General features: G+C 48.0%; 1 protein-coding gene across 1 annotated transcript in view; it reads right to left on the reverse strand.

Moving 5' to 3' along the window:
* The window catches only part of LOC147693352 (transient receptor potential cation channel subfamily M member 2-like), a 3,804,886-nt gene that overhangs the window by 2,913,598 nt on the left and 871,766 nt on the right, over nucleotides 1-19,522 (reverse strand). The gene's annotated exons all lie outside the window — the stretch shown is intronic.

The raw sequence follows: 19,522 nt of genomic DNA on the forward strand, positions 1-19,522 counted from the left end.
TCTAGGGAACCTGATTAAAAATGAGGTGTTTGTGGTTAATGATCCACGACTTCCAAAGCCTCGAGAGGCTATCAGTAAACATCTATTGGGATCCAAAAGCAAGCAGAGACCAAAATACATGCAGATGCAGGATATGAGAATGGATACTGCAACATCAGCCACAAATCTAACATCTCCTGAGCCAGGGGTTCATCTAGGCTCAACCAAGGAAAAAATGTGATGTTCAAAGTTTGCTATCTGACCAGAAGGCTTGTGCAGCCACTCATGAAGCAGGTATGGGTAAAACTATGGCTAGTCCTCTACCTAAAGTTAAAATATCTTAAGAACACTAGTAGATGGTTAGAGAGATACAACATTGTTCATTATATGGAGCACAGCAATTTCCTTCTCTCTTGCTCTCTCTTGCTCTCTTTTCCCTCCCCATATCAGAGGGTTGCAAGCACCATGATTGCTCTTCAACTTAATACAATTACAATGCATTCTTTACACAGACAGGAAGGTTGCATATAAAATTGAATTTCAGAGACTTTTAAAGCTACAAAATTAGCTGCTGAGGCTCAGTGGGGAAGGTGACAGTTTTGGTGGGGCAGTTGATGGTGCAGCGGAGCTGAGGGATAATGGTGGCAGATGCTCTGTGGTAGATGTGGTACGGTCATGGGTCAGCTGGGGCCCCTGAATGGATGCTCTTCATGGTCCTGAGCGTGCCCTCTGTCGTGAGAGGGGTCTAGCAGAGCATGGTCTGTTAAGGGGCGGCTTGATTGTCTCTGATGGTGGCGGGTGTGGCGGCCAGATCTAGGGTGTCAAAGCTGTCGTAGATCATCTTCACCTCGTGGTCGAAGAGGTCCTGTGAAGGAGGAATGTCTGAGGTCTCGCTGTTGGGCCAGGTGAACTCCTTGATGATGGTGAAGAGTTCTTTGTTGTTGTTTGTGCTTGCATTGATACAGTCCCAGAGAGCCATTTCCTTAGTGGCTTTGAGGAAGAGGTGGTGTGTGTTGGCGGTGGGGGGTTCTGTAGGCGGCCTGTTCCCATGCCGCCACTACTGCCTGACCTTCACCACCGCCCGACTGCCAACACCGCCAACGCCCTAAGATGCAGCCTGCTCAATGTGTGCTCCATGCACAGACACCCCGTGGAGATCTGGGACCTCCTGGACTCACTCTCACCCAACGTCCCCTTCCTCACGGAAACCTGGACTAATGCCTCCTCTGCCCCCAACATTGCCAAAGCTGTTCCGGACGGATAAAAGATCCAGAGGAAGGACCGCCCCAACCACCCGGGAGGAGGCTTTGCCATTGCGCACAAAAACTCCCTCCACCTCACCACATCCATCAAAACCTTCCCCTCCGCCGAACACCTGCACTTCCAGGTCCAGACCAGCCCCAACTCCGACTACGGGCACCCTCGCCTACGGATCCCCGCGGCCACTCTTCGCTGACACCATCACAAACCTCATCGCACCACACGCTTTTGCTGCCATGGACTACATACTCATTGGAGACCTGAACCACCACCTCAACAACCCCAGCAACCCAAACTCCGCCACTCTCCTTGACAATCTCGCCAACATTGGACTAAAACAACTAGTCACCACCCCGACCCACAAGGCAGGGCACCCTCTCGACCCCAGCTTCGCCGGAGGAAACAGTGTCTGCTTCAGTCACACCATACAACCCCCATGGACCAACTACTACTGCGTACACTTCCTTATTGACAAATCCAAGCCACCCACACCCGCTCCCCGCCCCCCCACGAAGGAACTGGAGCAAAGTCACTGAGGAGGAACTCAACTCTGCCCTCAACCGCAACACCCCCACTGCTGCAACTTTCACCAACCTCGCAGCTAGGGAACTCCACACTTGGATCTCCAACTGCGCAGACAAGCTCGCCCGCTACGCAACCCCGACTAACAGCACCCTAGGAATGCTGCCTGGTTCACCACCGACCTCCAAAAAGCCAGGCGCACCTGCAGACGCCTAGAGAAGAACTGGTGAAACAGCAAGACCTGGAAAACCACACCACCTACAAGAACACCATGACGGAATACCACCAACGCATCAGAACCACCAAAAGGACCTTCATCCACAACAAAATCCTCATCCACTCCAGCAATTCCAAGGAACTCTTCAGCGTCATCCAGGAACTCACCACGCCCGCAGCGTAGCCACGGACATCACCCCTTCCGAGGATCTCTGCAACAAGCTTGGATCCTACTTCCTCTTAAAGATCAAAAACCTCTACTACAACTTCAACAACCACACACCTGACTCCGCAGCTACCCCGCCCTCAACAACGCCAGCCAGCCCACCATCTCCTCCTGGCCCCGGTCACAACCGAAGAGACCGCATCACCCATGAAAGGCATCCACTCAGGGGCTCCCACAGACCCCTGCTTACCACACATCTCCCACAGAGCTGCCATTGCACCCAAATTACAATACACTATCAACACCACCTTCGAGACCAGCACCTTCCCCGATGTCTGGAAAAGCGCAGAAGTCAGGCCCCTGCTCAAGAAACCCAAAACAGACCCTACAGACTTCAAGAACTAACGCCCCATCTCGCTCCTCCCCTTTGCGGCTAAAGTTGCTGAGAAGACCGCCAACGCAAAGTTGACAAGGTTCATCGAAGACGCCGTCCTCGACCCCTCTCAATCCGGATTCCGTAGCAACCACAGCACCGAGACCGCCCTACTCGCCACCTCAGACAACATCTGCACCCTCCTCGACTAAGGCCACACTACAGCCCTGATTCTACTTGACCTGTCAGCAGCATTCAAAACCGTCTCCCACCGCTCACTTGCAGCCAGATTACCTAACGCCGTCATATGAGGAACCGCCCTCGACTGGATCTGATCATTCGTCAACGACAGAAGCCAAAGGATCAGACTACCACCCCTCCTCTCCAAACCCACGGAAATCAACTGAGGAGTACCACAGAAATAATCACTCAGCCAAACCCTTTTCAACAACTACATGGCCTTCTTCGGCACCATCGCCCGACAGCACGGCCTCAGCATAGTATCCTACGCCGGCTACACCCAGCTCATCCTCTCCCTTACCCAGGACCCCACCACCACCAGACTCAAGTTCCAGGAAGGGATGCAAGACGTCGCAGCCTGGATGAGCCACAGCTGCCTAAAGCTCACCTTGGAGAAGACCGAAATCCTAGTCCTTGGAACCACTCCATCGGCATGGAACAATACTTGGTGGCCCACCACCATCGGCAGCCCCCGACCCCCGCACACCACACCAGAAACCTCGGCATCGTACTCGACTCCTCCCTCTCCATGAACCGACAGGTTAACAATGTCGCCTCCAGCTGTATCAACACCCTCTGCATCCTCCGTAAGACTTTCAAATGGATCCCCCCGAGTCAAGGAAGACAGTCACCTACGCACTCATCACCAGCAGGTTGGACTACGGAAACACCCTCTATACCGGCATAAACAAGTCCCTACTCAGCAAGCTCAAGACGATACAGAACACCGCCGCCGGACTTGTCCTTGGAAACCCTTGACACGAGCACATCAGCCAACACCTATGGAAACTTCACTGGCTCCCAATCGAGAAGAGAATCACTTTTCAGATACTCACCCACGGCTTCAAATGCCTACCCAACACCGGACCTCAGTACCTCAATGATAGAATTACCCTCCACGTACCCAAAAGAACCTCCGATCCGCCAACCTCACCCTCACCGAAACCCCACGCATCCACAAAGCCAAAGCAGGGGGAAGATCCTTCTCCTACATCGCGGCAAAGACCTGGAACATGCTCCTGATCGACATCAGACGCGCCCCCTCCCTAAATACCTTCAGGAAGGCTCTCAATACCTGGCTCTTTGGCTGAATGGATCTGCCCCCTCCCCCCAGCACCTTGAGACCTTCACGGGGGAGTAGCACGCTAACAATTACCTGATTGATTGATTGATTGATTGACTTGAAAGTTGCGTGTCTCCTGAGTTTTGTTGCTCCTCCATTTCTTCTCCAGACGTCTGCCTGCTGCCGTTTCCAGTTCTTCTTGTGATCGGGCGACCCAGCCGCCGCTGAGCACCTGCTTCTTCCAGACGCTGCCTACCTGCAGCCCCGCCCCCCGCCAGCCCATTCGCCGCCCCGCTCCCGCCAACCAGCTGATCCGCCCACCTGGCTCCCTACTTAAGGGGACCGTGCCACCTGATCGGGAGCGACTGCAGAGCCTGTGTTCAGGCCTGGTCGCCCCCACGCTCCTGTGCTGCTCCTGCCTTTGCCTGCTGCCCCTTCCAGTCCTTCGCGTGATCGGGCGACCCAGCCGCCGCTGAGCCGCCCCCCCGCACCTGCTTCTTCCCGCCGCTGCCTACCTGCGGCCTGCCCCCCGCCAGCCCATTCGCCGCCCGCTCCCGCCAACCACCTCATCCGCCCACCCGGCTCCCTACTTAAGGGGACCGTGACACCTGATCGGGAGCAACTGCAAAGCCTGTGTTCAGGCCTGGTCGCCCCCTCGCTCCTGTGCTGCTTCTGCCTTTGCCTGCTGCCGCTTCCAGTTCTTCTCTTGATCGGGCGACCCAGCCGCCGCTGAGCCACCCGCCCGCACCTGCTTCTTCCCGCCGCTGCCTACCTGCGGCCCCGCTCCCCGCCAGCCCATTCCCCGCCCCACTCCCACCAACCAGCTGATCCGCCCACCCGGCTCCCTACTTAAGGGGACCGTGCCACCTGATCGGGAGTGACTGCAGAGCCTGTGTTCAGGCCTGGTCTCCCCCACGCGGCTGTGCTTCTCCTGCCTTTGCCTGCTGCCGCTTCCAGTTCTTCTCGTGATCGGGCGACCCAGCCACCGCTGAGCCGCCCACCCGCACCTGCTTCTTCCCGACGCTGCCTACCTGCGGCCCCGCCCCCCCACCAGCCCATTCGCTGCCCCGCTACCACCAACCAGCTGATCCGCCCACCCGGCTCCCTACTTATGCTGCCCTCACGTACGCGCAGCGTTGACGCGCAGCGGGCGCGCCGATTGGGCACCAAAGGCGCGCCAAAGGCAAGCCCTTCTGCGCCCGTCCAAGCCTGGACCGGACCCAGCGCCAGGACCCCTGGTCCCCACCGCCGATGCAAGACTAAACGACAGACCTACGACGCCACCACCCTCAACGCACTCAATGCCGGCCGGAACCCTGCCTGATACCGAGCCACCCCGAGACGCACCCACGGACCCTTCGCCTGCCAAGCCTGCCGATTCACCTGCTACCGGACCTGCACCGCCCCCGCCAAGTCCGGCACCAGCAGCAACCACCTGAAGTGCATCCTGCTCAACACCCGCTCCGTCCACAGGCACGCCGTGGAACTCTGGGACCTGCTCGACGCGACAGCACCGGACATCGCCTTCCTCACCGAAACCTGGATGAATGCCTCCTCAGCGCCCGACATCGCCATAGCCATCCAGGACAGATACAAGATCACCCAGAAGGATCGAGTCAACCAGACGGGAGGAGGCATCTCCATCGTACACAAGAACACCATCCACATCTCGACTAACTCCGACGAAACCTTCACCGCCGCCGAACACCTGCACTTCCAGATACACACTGACCCCAAGACAACCCTCTGAGGCACCCTCATCTACAGACCACCGGGACCACGCACACAATTCAGGGATGACATCGCAGACTTCATCAGCCTGCACGCCCTTCCCTCCGTCGACTACATCCTCCTAGGGGACCTCAACTTCCACCTGGAGAACAACAATGACAGAAACACCACCACCCTGCTGGACAACCTCGCCAACCTCGGACTCAAGCAACTGGTGAACACCCCCACCCAATACGCTGGCCACACGCTTGACCCCGTCTTCTCATCCAGCAAGCACATCTCCTTCAGCCACGCCACCGGACTCCACTGGACCGAGCACAGCTGCGTCCACTTCAGCTTCAGAAGAACTACGACCCACCACCACCCGCAACAGGTCCCCCGCCGAAGCTGGAGCTCACCGCCTCCCTCAGCCAGAACACTCCCACCAGCACAACGGACCCCAACAAAGCAGCCAGCAACCTCACCAAGTGGCTGACCGCCTGGGCCGATGACCTCGCACCAGTAAAGAACCCTCCCAGCAGACCCTGCAGCAAGAATACCCACTGGTTCACCGACGAACTCAAGGAATCCACGAAGAACTGCAGCACCCTCGAGAAAGCCTGGCGGCTCGACCAGACCACAGACAACAGGACCGCCCTCAAGCACGCCACCCGCAAACACCATCAGCTGATAGGCACCACCAAGAAGACGGCACTCAAAGAACGACTTGACAACAACGCCCACAACAGCAAGGAACTCTTCAGCATCGTCAAAGAGTTCTCCAACCCCAGCGCTGGAAACAACAACATCACTCCCTCGCAAGACCTCTGCAACTCACTCTCCTCGTTCTTCCACTGCAAGATCGCCGACATACACAACAGCTTCGACGCACAGACCACGCACCCTACCACCGAACCAATGCCCGCCACCACCACCCTCTGCAACTGGACCCCGATCAGCACCGAAGACACCACCCGCACGATGAACTCCATCCACTCCGGATCACCAACCGACCCGTGCCCACACCACGTCTTCAACAAAGCCGAGGCCATCATCGCACTCCATCTCCGAGACACCATCAACTCCTCCTTCCACACCGCCACCTTCCCGGAGAGCTGGAAGCACGCCGAGCTGACTGCCCTCCTGAAGAAACCAACGGAGGACCCCACCGACCTCAAGAACTACTGTCCCATCTCGCTCCTTCCTTTTCCGGCCAAAGTCATTGAGAAGACCGTCAACAAACAGCTTGCCGCCTTCCTCGAGACGAACGGATCCCTCGACCCCTCGCAGTCCGGGTTTCGGGCCAACCACAGCACCGAGGCCGCCCTAATCGCAGCCACCGACGCCATCAGAACCCTGATCGACAATGGGGAAACAGCGGCCCTCACCCTCCTGGACCTCTCTGTGGCATTCGACACTGTCTGCCACCGCACCCTAGTGAAGCGCCTCAGCAACATCGGAATCTGAGAGAAAGCGCTGGAGTGGATCATCTCGTTCCTCATCGGAAGAACCCAGAGAGTCCGCCTCCCTCCGTTCAGTTCCGAGGCCACCAAAGTCATCTGCGGCGTACCACAAGGATCTTCACTCAGTCCAACCCTCTTCAACATCTACATGAGCCCCCTCACAGCCATCACACGCCAACACAACCTCAACATCATCTCCTACGCCGACGACACCCAGCTCATCCTCTCCCTCACCAACGACCCCACCACCGCCAGAGCCAACCTACACGAAGGGATGAAAGACGTCGCCAACTGGATGAGGAACAGCCGCCTTAAACTTAACTCAGACAAGATGGAAGTCCTCAACCTGGGATCATCACCCTCTGCCTGGGACGACTCCTGGTGGCCCCCAACCCTGGGCACCGCTCCCAAACCAACGGACCACGCACGCAACCTGGGCTTCATCCTGGACTCCTCCCTGTCAATGACCAGACAAGTCAACGCCGTCTCATCCTCGTGCTTCAACACCCTGCGCATGCTCCGCAAGATCTTCAGATGGATCCCCACTGAAACTAAGAAGACCGTCACCCAGGCACTCGTCACCAGCCGACTGGACTACGGGAACACCCTCTACGGGAACCACAGCCAAACTTCAAAAAAGACTCCAACGCATCCAGAACGCCTCCGCACGACTCATCCTGGACATCCCCCGACAAAGCCACATCACCGGACACCTGGGAGACCTGCACTGGCTCCCCGTCAGCAAGAGAATCATGTTCAGACTCCTCACCCACGCACACAAGGCCCTCCACGACCTGGGCCCCAAGTACCTCAACGACCGCATGACCTTCTACACGCCCACCCGCCAGCTATGAACGACCAGCCACGCACTCGCCACCGTACCACGCATCCGCAGAGCCACCGCCGGAGAGAGATCCTTCTCCCTCCTGGCAGCCAAGACTTGGAACTCCATCCCCACCCACCTTCGGCGAACCCAAGACCATCTCTCCTTCAGGAAGCAGCTCAAGACCTGGCTGTTCGAGCAGTAACATACCCCTCTCCCCCAGCGCCTTGAGACCCTCCCGGGTGAGTAGCGCGCTTTACAAATGCTGTGATTGATTGATTGATTGATTGATTCAGCTTATCATTACTCTGGAGGTTAAGCTCAGAGCACTACTCTAGTAAACACACGGAGCTCATATAGGAATTAAGATCCTAATATTGGATAGTTTGAAGACATCAACATAAGTGTCAGGTGAGTGTCTCCAGTGGAACAGGCTCAGTCTGGAAGCTAGAAGTAACGCTTTAAAAAAGATTAGACATTAACATGAGTTAAATCATATTATTATTTTTTAGGTTCACAATGGATATATCTACCTAATTTGTGATTTTAAAAGACGTTGTCTATACAGATATGCAGGTAATCGCATGTTAGGTTACTCCCCTATGCCCATCTGGTGACATAGTGTTTCTTTCTCATGGTATTTCGTCTTTTCTTTTTTGTTTTATCTCTCTGTTTCTTCGCTCTCCTTTTTCTTTATACTTGGTTCAGTGTACCACATTTAATGCAGTTGTTGTTCACTGTATTTTTTCAACTTTCAACTAGCTAGCAATTGCTGTTCTATGGAACAAATGTGCTTAGGTTAATAACTATTCTTATTATCCCGTGATGTTGGCCATGAAGATAAGAAGGTGCACTTTTTTAATGATGAAAATGTGATTAATAGTCTCTAGTAGAGAAGTGTGGACATTTTGATGTTAAACTAGTCTGGAATGTTTATTTTGGGAATATTAACACATTCATAACGCTCACTGCATATATATATATAATTAGGATATCACCTTGGAAGTCACTGGGTGATAACATGTTCTGCATATGCCTGTGCGAATTGGATAAGTAAATGTATTATTATTTTTGGTACTTTTAGCCCTGATAAAGTTGTGAATGCGACAAAACACGTGTTGGCTAATGTTGGATTAAAGCTGATCCCTGAATAAAGCAACTCACAGATGTTGTAGATCGTGTACAACACTTGAAGACTGGACTTAAAATTCTCTGTATCGTGTACAATAAGGCTGTATTTAAAGAGTGTGTGGTTAGTCAGAGCATGTTTTTGTGGACGATGGCGATGCCTCCTCTCAGGCGGTCGGGGCAGTCCTTGCGGGTGATCTTATAGCCGCCAGGGATGGTGATGGCAACGTCTGGTCCGAAGCAGGGGTTGGTCCAGGTTTCTGTGAAGAAGGCGAAGTCGGGAGCAGTGGTGGTGGTTCGTATGCGCACAGCGGGCCACAGCTGTATTGAGGAGTCTATCATAACTACGCCATTAACATTTGTGTCCATACTTGAGCCTTTATGTAAAAGGCCCGGTCCAGACAAGAACTCAGATCACTCTCCATACTGGCACACTGTCTATTCAACATAGCAGCCATATTGATACTTGCAGACCTATAAACAAATTTAACATCATTGCACATTCGTGAACCGGGTTCCTGTCACACCAGGGGACTCGGAGCAGTCAACTGGTTCCAGTCAGCGCCGCCAACTCAATACATGACAGACACTGTCAGGGCAATTATTGACAACACGTGCTTATAATTACGGGGGATGGTTTAGCCTTAAATGCCGCCTGCTCATTTTCTTTCATTCCTGTTTCAGGAGAGCAGAGGTGGGGTAGGCCTTTCTCGCTCTCTACACAGGACCATGTGAGTAAAGCTTCCACTTAGTACTTTCAGCAGGAATGTTTCTCTATACCTCAGAAGGACTTCTTACATTTTCATGCTGATACTTTTTTACTGTATTTGACAGCCTATTAGCAGCAAAGTGCTACCTTCTGCTTATGAGCTAAGGGGCCTACCAGTTTTATGCAAAAGGGTAAGATCACTACTATCACCTATGGGGACTTCCCTACCCTATACTTGTCCTTGTCATTTGTTGTACATTTCAAAATAATTTTGCTGTTTTTTTACATGTGTGTCCACTTTTGTGGCCTGTTGTCAATATGAACACTTACCACTTTATGGTGACTTTTTAGCACAATTTTTAAAGCATGAGTATGTCTACCATGATGAAATGTGAGCAATCCGAGTGCTACACTAAGAAGCACTGATTTACAAATGTTATAAAACAGTTTGTACAATGTTTTATCTAGGTTGGACAATCATATTATAAGGTATTATCCTATAGGGCAGTAGCTGGTGAACGAGCGCTCCTACTAAAATTCTGCATAAATGATGTCACCATCTACCACCAAACTTACCAAACAATACCAGGCCCATAAAAATAACAGAGCAGCTGAATCATGAGGTGAATTAATCTAATATGTTGTTTAAACTATCCACAATAAACAAGACCAGCTTGTCATTTAGTAAGTTTATTCAAACATATTCATGAAACTTAGGTTTTGGAACTTTATTAAACAAGTATTAGAAAATGTCATAAAGAAAAGTTTATTCAGCATTAATAAAGAGAGCTTGATTCAAGAAATATTATTCATTAATAGAAATGAGTGAAAAAGAGCATTTCCAAACCCTAACTAATTCCCTGTCTCTACACTCATCGCCTGAAAAACAAAGTCTTTAAAAGTCTCCTTTCCTTACATACGTTCGTCGATCAGCAGAACATGACCCTCTGGAATCAAGAAGCATAGGAAAAAAGTCTGCTCCTTGAGCCAATTCTTATACCCTAAAAGTAAGGTTAAACTAACTATTTTCACATTCCAACAGCTGAATTCTGGCTCCCCATTGGCTGAGCCACCTCATGCCTCAATAAATTGTGACATCTTCCACCTCAGGTCCGGGCTTTTACACAAAGCCATTGTTCATGCACAGAGTCCTGGCGGCACTTCCTTAGGCTGCTACAATTTGTAGCAAAGATGTTCATGTAGTGCAAAAAAATGCCACGACTCACATCCTGGCCTTGAGCCCGTCCGTTCCGAGCTACCTATGGCACAATAGCAAACCTCTCCACAGAGTCGCCTGTGGCAGTTCTTTTCAAAACTTTTCACAATAAAAGTTTATAGGCTTCTCATCTTTTTCAAAATAAGTTTTCTCTTGTGGCTTTACATCAGCAGGCCTCTTTTCTTGCGTCACTTTTTTTAAAATGCATTATTGTTCTGCAGCCAACTCTAAGCTTCATTTGGAAAACTATTATGTAAACAAACATAAAACATCAATTAATTAAAGAATTGACATTTGTTCTGTTACCCACCCCCTTTGCTAAATGTTAACCCATTAATTATGTTACCTAGCAAAAGCACATTTAAGCAGCATATATTACCTTTGATATACCAATCCGACCTGGAACTGCATTTGTCACAGAAAAGACAAGACAAAAGCACATTTAAAAAGCACATGCTATTATTTTTAACAGCAGCAGTTAGTATACAACAAAGACAATAAACAATAATTATTGTATTATTTCTTTTGCATTTTGCACAAATAAGCATAATGTTAATCCCATATATTCATGTTGCACAGTTTATTCTAGATTGATTTAATAACATGCAGCAAACATATTAGTTTTATTAAATATTGTTCATTAACCCACTCCATCAACTCCCTCATCTGGTGATTTTAAAAATCTCCAAACACCACCCAAAAATTTCACAAATTTTATCTATTGAACATGTTTCAGGCTTACTAAGGATTAGTATTTAAACTCTAATTTCATCTATATTTCGGCAACACTCGTATTGAATCCTACAAAATTCTTCTAATTCTATTTCCTTTTCCCTTTCTTTATTCAGCTAAGTTGGATCCTTTCCACCTTTGAATCCCCAACCCCCAATGAATTTATAGGTATCTACATTTTGACTTGCACCAACAAAACAAATATCAATCTGAGTATTAGAAAACAAAACAAAAAAAATTTAATTTTGAAAAATTTGTAAAATTAGTATATAGTATATACCCCCTCTTTTTTTTTTTAAGTTTTCATTATTTTTAACAGCAGCAGTTAGTATACGACAAAGACAATAGACAATAATTATTGTAGTATTTCTTTTGCATTTTGCACAGATAAGCATAATGTTAGTCCCATATGTTCATGTTGCACAGTTTATTCTAGGTTGATTTAATAACATGCAGCAAATATATTAGTTTTATTAAAGATTATGGAAGTCTGACTTCACAAGCCTGAACAAAATATTGTTCATTAACCCGCTCCATCACTGGCACTACACCACACTCTCTAGGTGTAGGGTAGGGATCTTCTAGGTCCTGAAGGAACACCAAGGAGTCACTGGGGTGTGACAGGCTTGTAACATGTCGACCTGAATGAACATACAGGTTAAGACTTCTTTGTTCCATTGAGCCTTCATGAGAGACACATTTTAATTGTTTTTAACTCTGCCAAGGAAACCAACTTGATAAAACCGGCTCTTACGCAGTTTTGTGTAACAGAACCTCGTGAGAGCCACATATGTCACCCCAACCTACATTCCCCTGGGTGTCTAGTTTTCAAAAATGTAAAGGTTTGCTATGTTTCCCTAGGTGCCGGCTGAGCTAGGGTCTAAAATCCACAGCTAGGCACATTGCAAAAAAAGGGTCAGTTTTCACTGGATAAATCTGATGTGTCCACATTGCGGTTTGGGCTGTTTCCTGTCACGGACGCTAGGCCTACCCACACAAGTGAGGTACCCTTTTTATTGCGAGCCCTTGGGGAATGTGGGGCGGTTGGAAGTTTGTGGATCCACGCAGATTCCAGAACTTTCCATCACAGAAATGTAAGGAAAATGTGTTTCTTTTTACAACGTTTGAGGTTTGCAAGGGATTCTGGGTAACAGAACCTGGTAAGAGCCACACAAGTCACCCCTCCCTGGATATCCCTTGGTGTGTAGTTTTTATAAATGCATAGGGTTGCTAGGGTTCCCTAGGTTCTGGCTGAGCTAGAGTTCAAACTCCACAGCTAGGCACATTGTAAAAAAAGGGTAATTTTGCACTGAAAAAATCGGATGTGTGCAATTTGCAGTTTGGGCAGTTTCCTGTCGCGGGAACTAGGCCTACCCACACAAGTGAGGTACGATTTTTATTGGGAGGATTTGGGGAAAGCGGAGTGGGTGGAAGTCTGAGGATTCACACTGATTTCAGAACTTTCTATCACAGAAATGTGGGGAAAATGTGTTTTTCTTTTACACAGTTTGAGGTTTGCAAGGGATTGTGGGTAACTGAACCTGGTGAGAGTCACACAAGGCACCACATTCTGGATTGCCCTGCATGTCTAGTTTAAAAAAATTGTATAGGTTTGCTAGGTTTCCCTAGGTTTTGGCTAGTTTAAAAAAAATGTATAGGTTTGCTAGGTTTCCCTAGGTTTTGGCTGAGCTAGGGTTCAAAATCCACAGCTCGGCACATTGCAAAAAAAGGGTCAGATTTCACTGGAAAAATGTGATGTGTCCACATTGGGTTTTGGGCCTTTTCCTGTCGCGGTCATGAGGCCGACCCACATAAGTGAGGTAATTTTTTTTAATGGGAGACTTTGGGGAAAGGGGGGCGGGTGGAAGTTTGTGGATCCACACAGCTTCCAGTACTTTCCATCACAGTAATGTGAAGAAAATGTGGGATTTTTGACAAGGCTTGCAAGAGATTCTGGGTAACAGAACCTGGTGAGAGCCACACAAGTCTTCCCATCTGCATTCGCTTCGGTGTCTAGTTTTCAACAATGTATAGGTTTGCTTGGTTTCCCTAGGTGCCGGCTGAGCTAGGGTTCAAAATCCACAGCTAGGCTCATTGCAAAAAAAGGGTCTGTTTTCACTGGAAAAATGTGATATGTCGATGTTGCGTTTTAGGCCTACCCACACATGTGAGGTACCATTTTTATTTGGAGACTTTGGGGAATGCGGGGTGGATTGAAGTTTGTGGTTCCACACAGATTCCAGTACTTGCCATCACAGAAATGTGAGGAAAATGTTTTTTTAACAAAGTTTCGGGTTTGCAAGGTATTCTGGGCAACAGAACCTGGTGATAGTCGCACTAGTCACGCCATCCTGGATTCCTGGGTGTCTAGTTTTCAAAAATGCATAGACTTGCTAGTTTTCCCTAGGTGCTGGCTGAGCTAGGGTTCAAAACCAAAAGCTAGGCACATTGCAAAAAAAGGGTCAGTTTTCACTAGAAAAATGTCAGGTGTCTACGTTGCGTTTTGGGCCATTTCCTGTCGTGGGCACTACGCCTACCCACACAAGTGAGGTACATTTTTATTCTAAGATTTTGGGGAATGCGGGTGGGTGGAAGTTTGTGGATCTACGCATATCCCAGAACTTTCCATCAAAGAAATGTGAAGAAATTATGTTTTTTGGGCAGTTTTACAAAGTTCGAGGTTTGCAAGGGATTCTGGGTAACAGAAAAAAGGGTCAGTTTCCACAAAGCATTTTGGGGTGTTCCTGATGCAGGCAGTAGGCCTACCCACACAAGTGAGGTATCATTTTTGTTGGGAGACTTAGGGGAACACAGAATAGTAGAACATGTGTTTTTATCAATTGACTTTCTTTGCATTTCTGTCTTCATAATGTAAGAAAATAAGTCATTTGAAAAATGACCTCTAATTCACATACTTGTATGGGTACCCACAATTTTGAAGATGTGCAAATAACCACTGCTTCTAAACTGTATTTTTTGTTCTCATTTCAGAAATATATAGGTTTTCTTGGTACCTATTTTTCACTCTTTATATTTTACCAAATGAACTGCTATATACTCGGGACACAATAAAAAACCATTGCAAGACATGGTTCAGTTATTGGCTCTGGGTTCCTTGGGTACTTGGTGAACCTACAAGTCCTATATATCCCCACAACCATAAGGGTCCTCCGAAGGAGGTACCAGTATATTGCTTTAAAAAAATCTGTCATATTTAGAAGACGTTATAGGTGAAAACGTTGGCACAAATGGCTTTTTTTTTCAACTCCATTTCAATATTCTTTATTTTCAACTATTAACTTCTATAAATAAACCTTGATGGATCTACACAAATGCCCCATTGCCAAATCCAGAATGTTGCCTACTTTTTAGAAATGTATAGCTTTGCAGGATCCATTATTGCTCTCACACCAATTTCTATCACGAACTGGAAGGAGTAAAATGCCAAAACTGTGTAGAAAATGTTGGTTTTCTGAAAAAAGCCTGTCTGTCCGTGAAAGCTGAGAAGATGGTGATTTCAGCAGCACAAACCCTTTGTTGATGTCATTTGCAGGGAAAAAAACAGACTCTTTTTTCTGCAGAACTTTTTTCCCATTTAAAAATAAATAACACATTTTGCTGTATTTTGGCTAATTTCTGGGTCCCCTCCAGGAGAACCCACAAACTCTAGGTACCTTCAAAAACCTCAGGGTGCTGAAAAAAAAGGATGCAAATTTGACATGGATACCTTAGGCGGCCAAATCATTACAGGGGCCTAAGTGAAAACTACCCCAAATAGCCCAAACACACTTAGCATAGGGTGGAGAACAGGCCTAGCAGCGAAATGGTTAACGTAACTGTGATATATGTATCTTTTTGGGTTACTATCAAACCGAATAGAGGACTTTGATTAATTGCCATCTCGGCCTGCACTGGGATGACCAATCAGACAAATCAGGAGTATGGAGCTTTATATTTTTGTTGTGTCTTGGGATTACTGCGGTCACCGTAGCTGGTGTTTTCAAGATGTTCAATGTCTCTGACCAAATGTGGTCGAAGATTGCTGTTGCCGTAACAGTTTTTCTTAAAATGACAAAGTGATGGATGGAATGCCACTGGCAATCGTTCTGGTTGTATCCCAAGCCATCATTTATTTTGCCCACCATGCCACATCACTCATATGGAAATCAGTCTTGACTCTGCTCCTCATGGGGAGAGTGCAGCTTGAGCTCCCAGGCCAGATCCTTCCTGAATCAGAACACAAGTAACCTAGGACCGGTTTTGCTCTATTTAAGGCTCTTCAGACAGGTGTGCAAAATAATGATGGATTGGGATGCGGCCGAGTGATTACCAGAGGCTGAGATTGATTCAAGCATTTCATCCACCACTGCTTTGTATACTTAACTTTTTTTGTGGTCAGCTCTTTAAAATCATAAGAACACAATCTGTGCTCTTCGCAGACACTGGTAGTGCAAATCTCTTTGATGCTGTCTCAATTAGATTATGAAATCCACCAATATCATGTACTGGTTACTTTACTGCACGGGAGACACATCACTAGGAGTAAGTCTAACATACTCGCCCATTCTCGGACAGAGTTCTACCAAGTATTAACTAAGTGTCTTTCCTCTTATTCATCATCTGTACCTGGACCGTGTAGCAGAATAGATTGGAGGTACCAATAGTGAATGAAGTCATGAGAAAGATATTGGACTGTGCCTTGGTAGTAAATGCACAGGTGTGCAAAGAGCTGTTTGCCTTGTTTTTGGTCTGGAACTTGACGGTGTTGTAGTCTTCAATGGCTGCTGTTTAGAATTAGGTGGACATGGTTTGGAAAGCATGTTTAATAATCAGGAAGCATCAAACGCAGATCCTTGACCAAAGTAAAAGGCACATACGTTATCTCCTCAGACGGTGGTTGCATTGTTGAGTCACATGTGCCCCATCCGTATTGCTACCCTCAGCAACATCATCATCAGCCTAATGTTTGTCTGTGTTGTCTATATGCTCCAGATCTGTTGCAGGTACGCTCTCTTCAGATTCTTCTTCTTCCGGACTCTGGAATTTTACTTTTAACAACGCAGAACTGTTTGCCAGTCTGAAAGGTCCTTCTTCATCTGAGTTTTCCGTATTGAGAAGCTGCTGCTGTGGAAAACCATATTTAATGAGGTGTGTTCTGACATTTTTGTCATTATTATTATTAAATCGATTTTTGGGAAAGCGCATGGCTACCCTTAGGCATCCCAGCGCTGGTTCCTGGCATCACCACATTTCTATTCTACTGCAGCTTCTGGAAGAACCACGGGGCATATTACCAACAACTAGCGATAATTTTTGTCTCTAACTTGTTTAGAGACAAAAATTATCGCCGCACATCGGCGATTTTTATCGCAGATAAACCTTGCTATTAACAAGGTTTATCGAAAATGCGATAAAAAACGGCCGAAATGCATGAATATCGCTGAAAAGTCAGCGATATTCATGCATTATCGAGCAAATGCTCTTAGCCATGTTATCCACCTCCCATTGGATAACATGGCTAAGAACTGCTCAGGGCAGGTGTTAGCTTTTGGAGATATTCCCGCTTAGCGCGAATATCTCCAAAAGTTGGTAATAGGAGATAGCGATGTTAGCGACTGTTTTCAGTCTCTAACATCTTGGCACGCCCACTTTGCATCTCATTAGTGATAAATATCACTGACATGCAAAGTGGGGCCCAAGATGGTCGCTATCTCCTACTAGCTGTTGCTAACTGGTGTTATCGACAGCTTGGTAATAGGGAGATAATTTTATCTCCGCTTTCATGGCTTTTAAAGCCAAAAAAGCGGAGATAAACCCCCTTGATAATATGCCCCCACGTTTTTAGTTGTTTCCTCAATGGGAGGTGCTGTGCTGTGGATCTAAGTTGGAGGGGAAGTGAGTTCCACAGAGTGGCTACGTTGTATGAAAACATACGTCCCCCTGCTCTCGCCCTCCTAATATTAGGTACCTTGGCTAAGAACAGATTGGTCGATCTCCGATTGCGGCTGGGGCGATGAAATGAGACTAGGTTTGAGAGGATTTTTGGGCCTGTGTACAAGAGGGTCTTGTGTGCAATACAGAGTGATTTGAACCTAACCCGTTCGGATATCGGGAGCCAGTGCAGTGTTCTCAGTGTTTGTTTGGCTGATTGTTTCTTGGGGATGTTGTATAGTAGTCTTGCTGTGCAGTTCTGTGCCACTTGAAGTTTCCTTATTATGGTATTGGGGGTGCCTAGGTGTAGTGCGTTGCAGTAGTCTAAACGGGGTAGTATGAGAGCTTGTACCATAGTTCTGCGTGTGGAAAATGGGAGAAGTGGTAGAATTTTTGTAAGCTGTCTTAAGATGCTAAAACATGTTGCTGCGACTTGTATCGCTTGGTGGTCTAGATTGAGTAGTTTGTCCAGCCATATTCCAAGGCTTTTTATTTTTTCCTTGGGTTCAGGAATTGTTCCGAGACATGCTGGCCATCTTAGATCTGTGGGGCCACTGGTTGTCTTACCGAGGGTCATAAGCTCAGTCTTGTCCCCGTTGAGCTTCAGGTAGGACTGATCCATCCAGGTGGCCACCTTCGTCAGACATTCTTCCAAGTCAATTGTGTCGCCATTAGGGTGGTTAAGGGCTACCACAAGTTGCGTGTCATCGGCGCATGTTACTATCCGAACTCCAAAAGGGGTGACTAGATCGGCAAGGGGTCTTACATAAACATTGAATAAGGTGGGACTCAGTGATGACCCCTGCGGCACCCCACAGGTGAATGGGATCTCCCTAAAACTATGTTTGCCTTCAAATACTTGGAATGCTCTGTCTGATAGGAAGGACTTGATCCAGGAAAAAGCGTTCCCTGTTACTCCCACCTCCTTAAGTCTATATAGTAGTCTTAAGACTATCTAGTAGTACCGCGTTTTCAGAGAGTGAGGATGCGCGGCCGATCGTTCAGAGTAGCGGCGGCCAAACTCTGGAACTCCCTGCCGATATCTCTAAGGAGTCTTGAGGATCTCTCAGCCTTTAGGAAGGTGTTAAAAACCCACCTTTTCCCCAGGACAAGCTAAGTCGCTGAAATTGTTGGCTCATCGTTCAAAGCGCCAGGATGCCCTTGGGGTGACAGGTCTGCGCTCTATAAATATACCACGATACGATACGATACGATAGTAGGGTGCTGTGATGTACCGTGTCAAATGCGGCACTCAAATCCAACAGGATGAGTGCCGCTGACCCCCCCAGGTCGAGGATTTTCCTAGATTCCTCGGTGACTGCTATCAGGGCAGTCTCAGTACCGTGTTTGGGACGGAACCCAGTCTGGGATGTATCCAAAATCTGTTGTGTTTCAAGGTGGTTTGAGAGAGAGGTATTAACATCTTTCTCCAGAATCTTACTGACCAGGGGGAGCAGAGATACTGGCCGGTAGTTACTCCAGATTTCTGGGTTTAGGTTGGGTTTTTTGAGGAGTGCTTTCACCATAGCAAGTTTCCAGCTTCATGGTACTGTAGCGGTAGTGAGGGACGAGTTGAGGACTTCCAAAAGTGTGGGGAGTATGGCTTCCTTTACCTTATGGCGCAAGTGTGCTTGGGCTGGATTGCGAGGGGATCCAGATTTAACTAAGTGTGGATAGAGTGGACATATTAAGGGCTGGGAAGTCGCTCAGGGTGTTTGCTTTGTTTATGTCGCTATCCATATTGGTGTCTATGTTTTCCGTTTGTTGTGGTTGGAGAAGGAGTTATAGATGTTGAGAATGTTGGTGTTAAAGAACTCTGCCAGTTCCCTACACTGCAGTGGTGCTAGTACTGAAGGTATTTCTTGCTGGGGGCATATAGATAGTTTTTTTGCAATTCTGGCGACTTCCCTAGGTGCATTGGACGCACTGTTGATTTTTTCCTCATAGTGTTGTGCCTGTGCTTTTTTGATTTCTGTTTGGTATATTTTTAT

Source organism: Lissotriton vulgaris, chromosome 8, assembly GCF_964263255.1.
Source record: "Lissotriton vulgaris chromosome 8, aLisVul1.2, whole genome shotgun sequence".
NCBI classification, from domain to species: Eukaryota; Metazoa; Chordata; class Amphibia; order Caudata; family Salamandridae; genus Lissotriton; species Lissotriton vulgaris.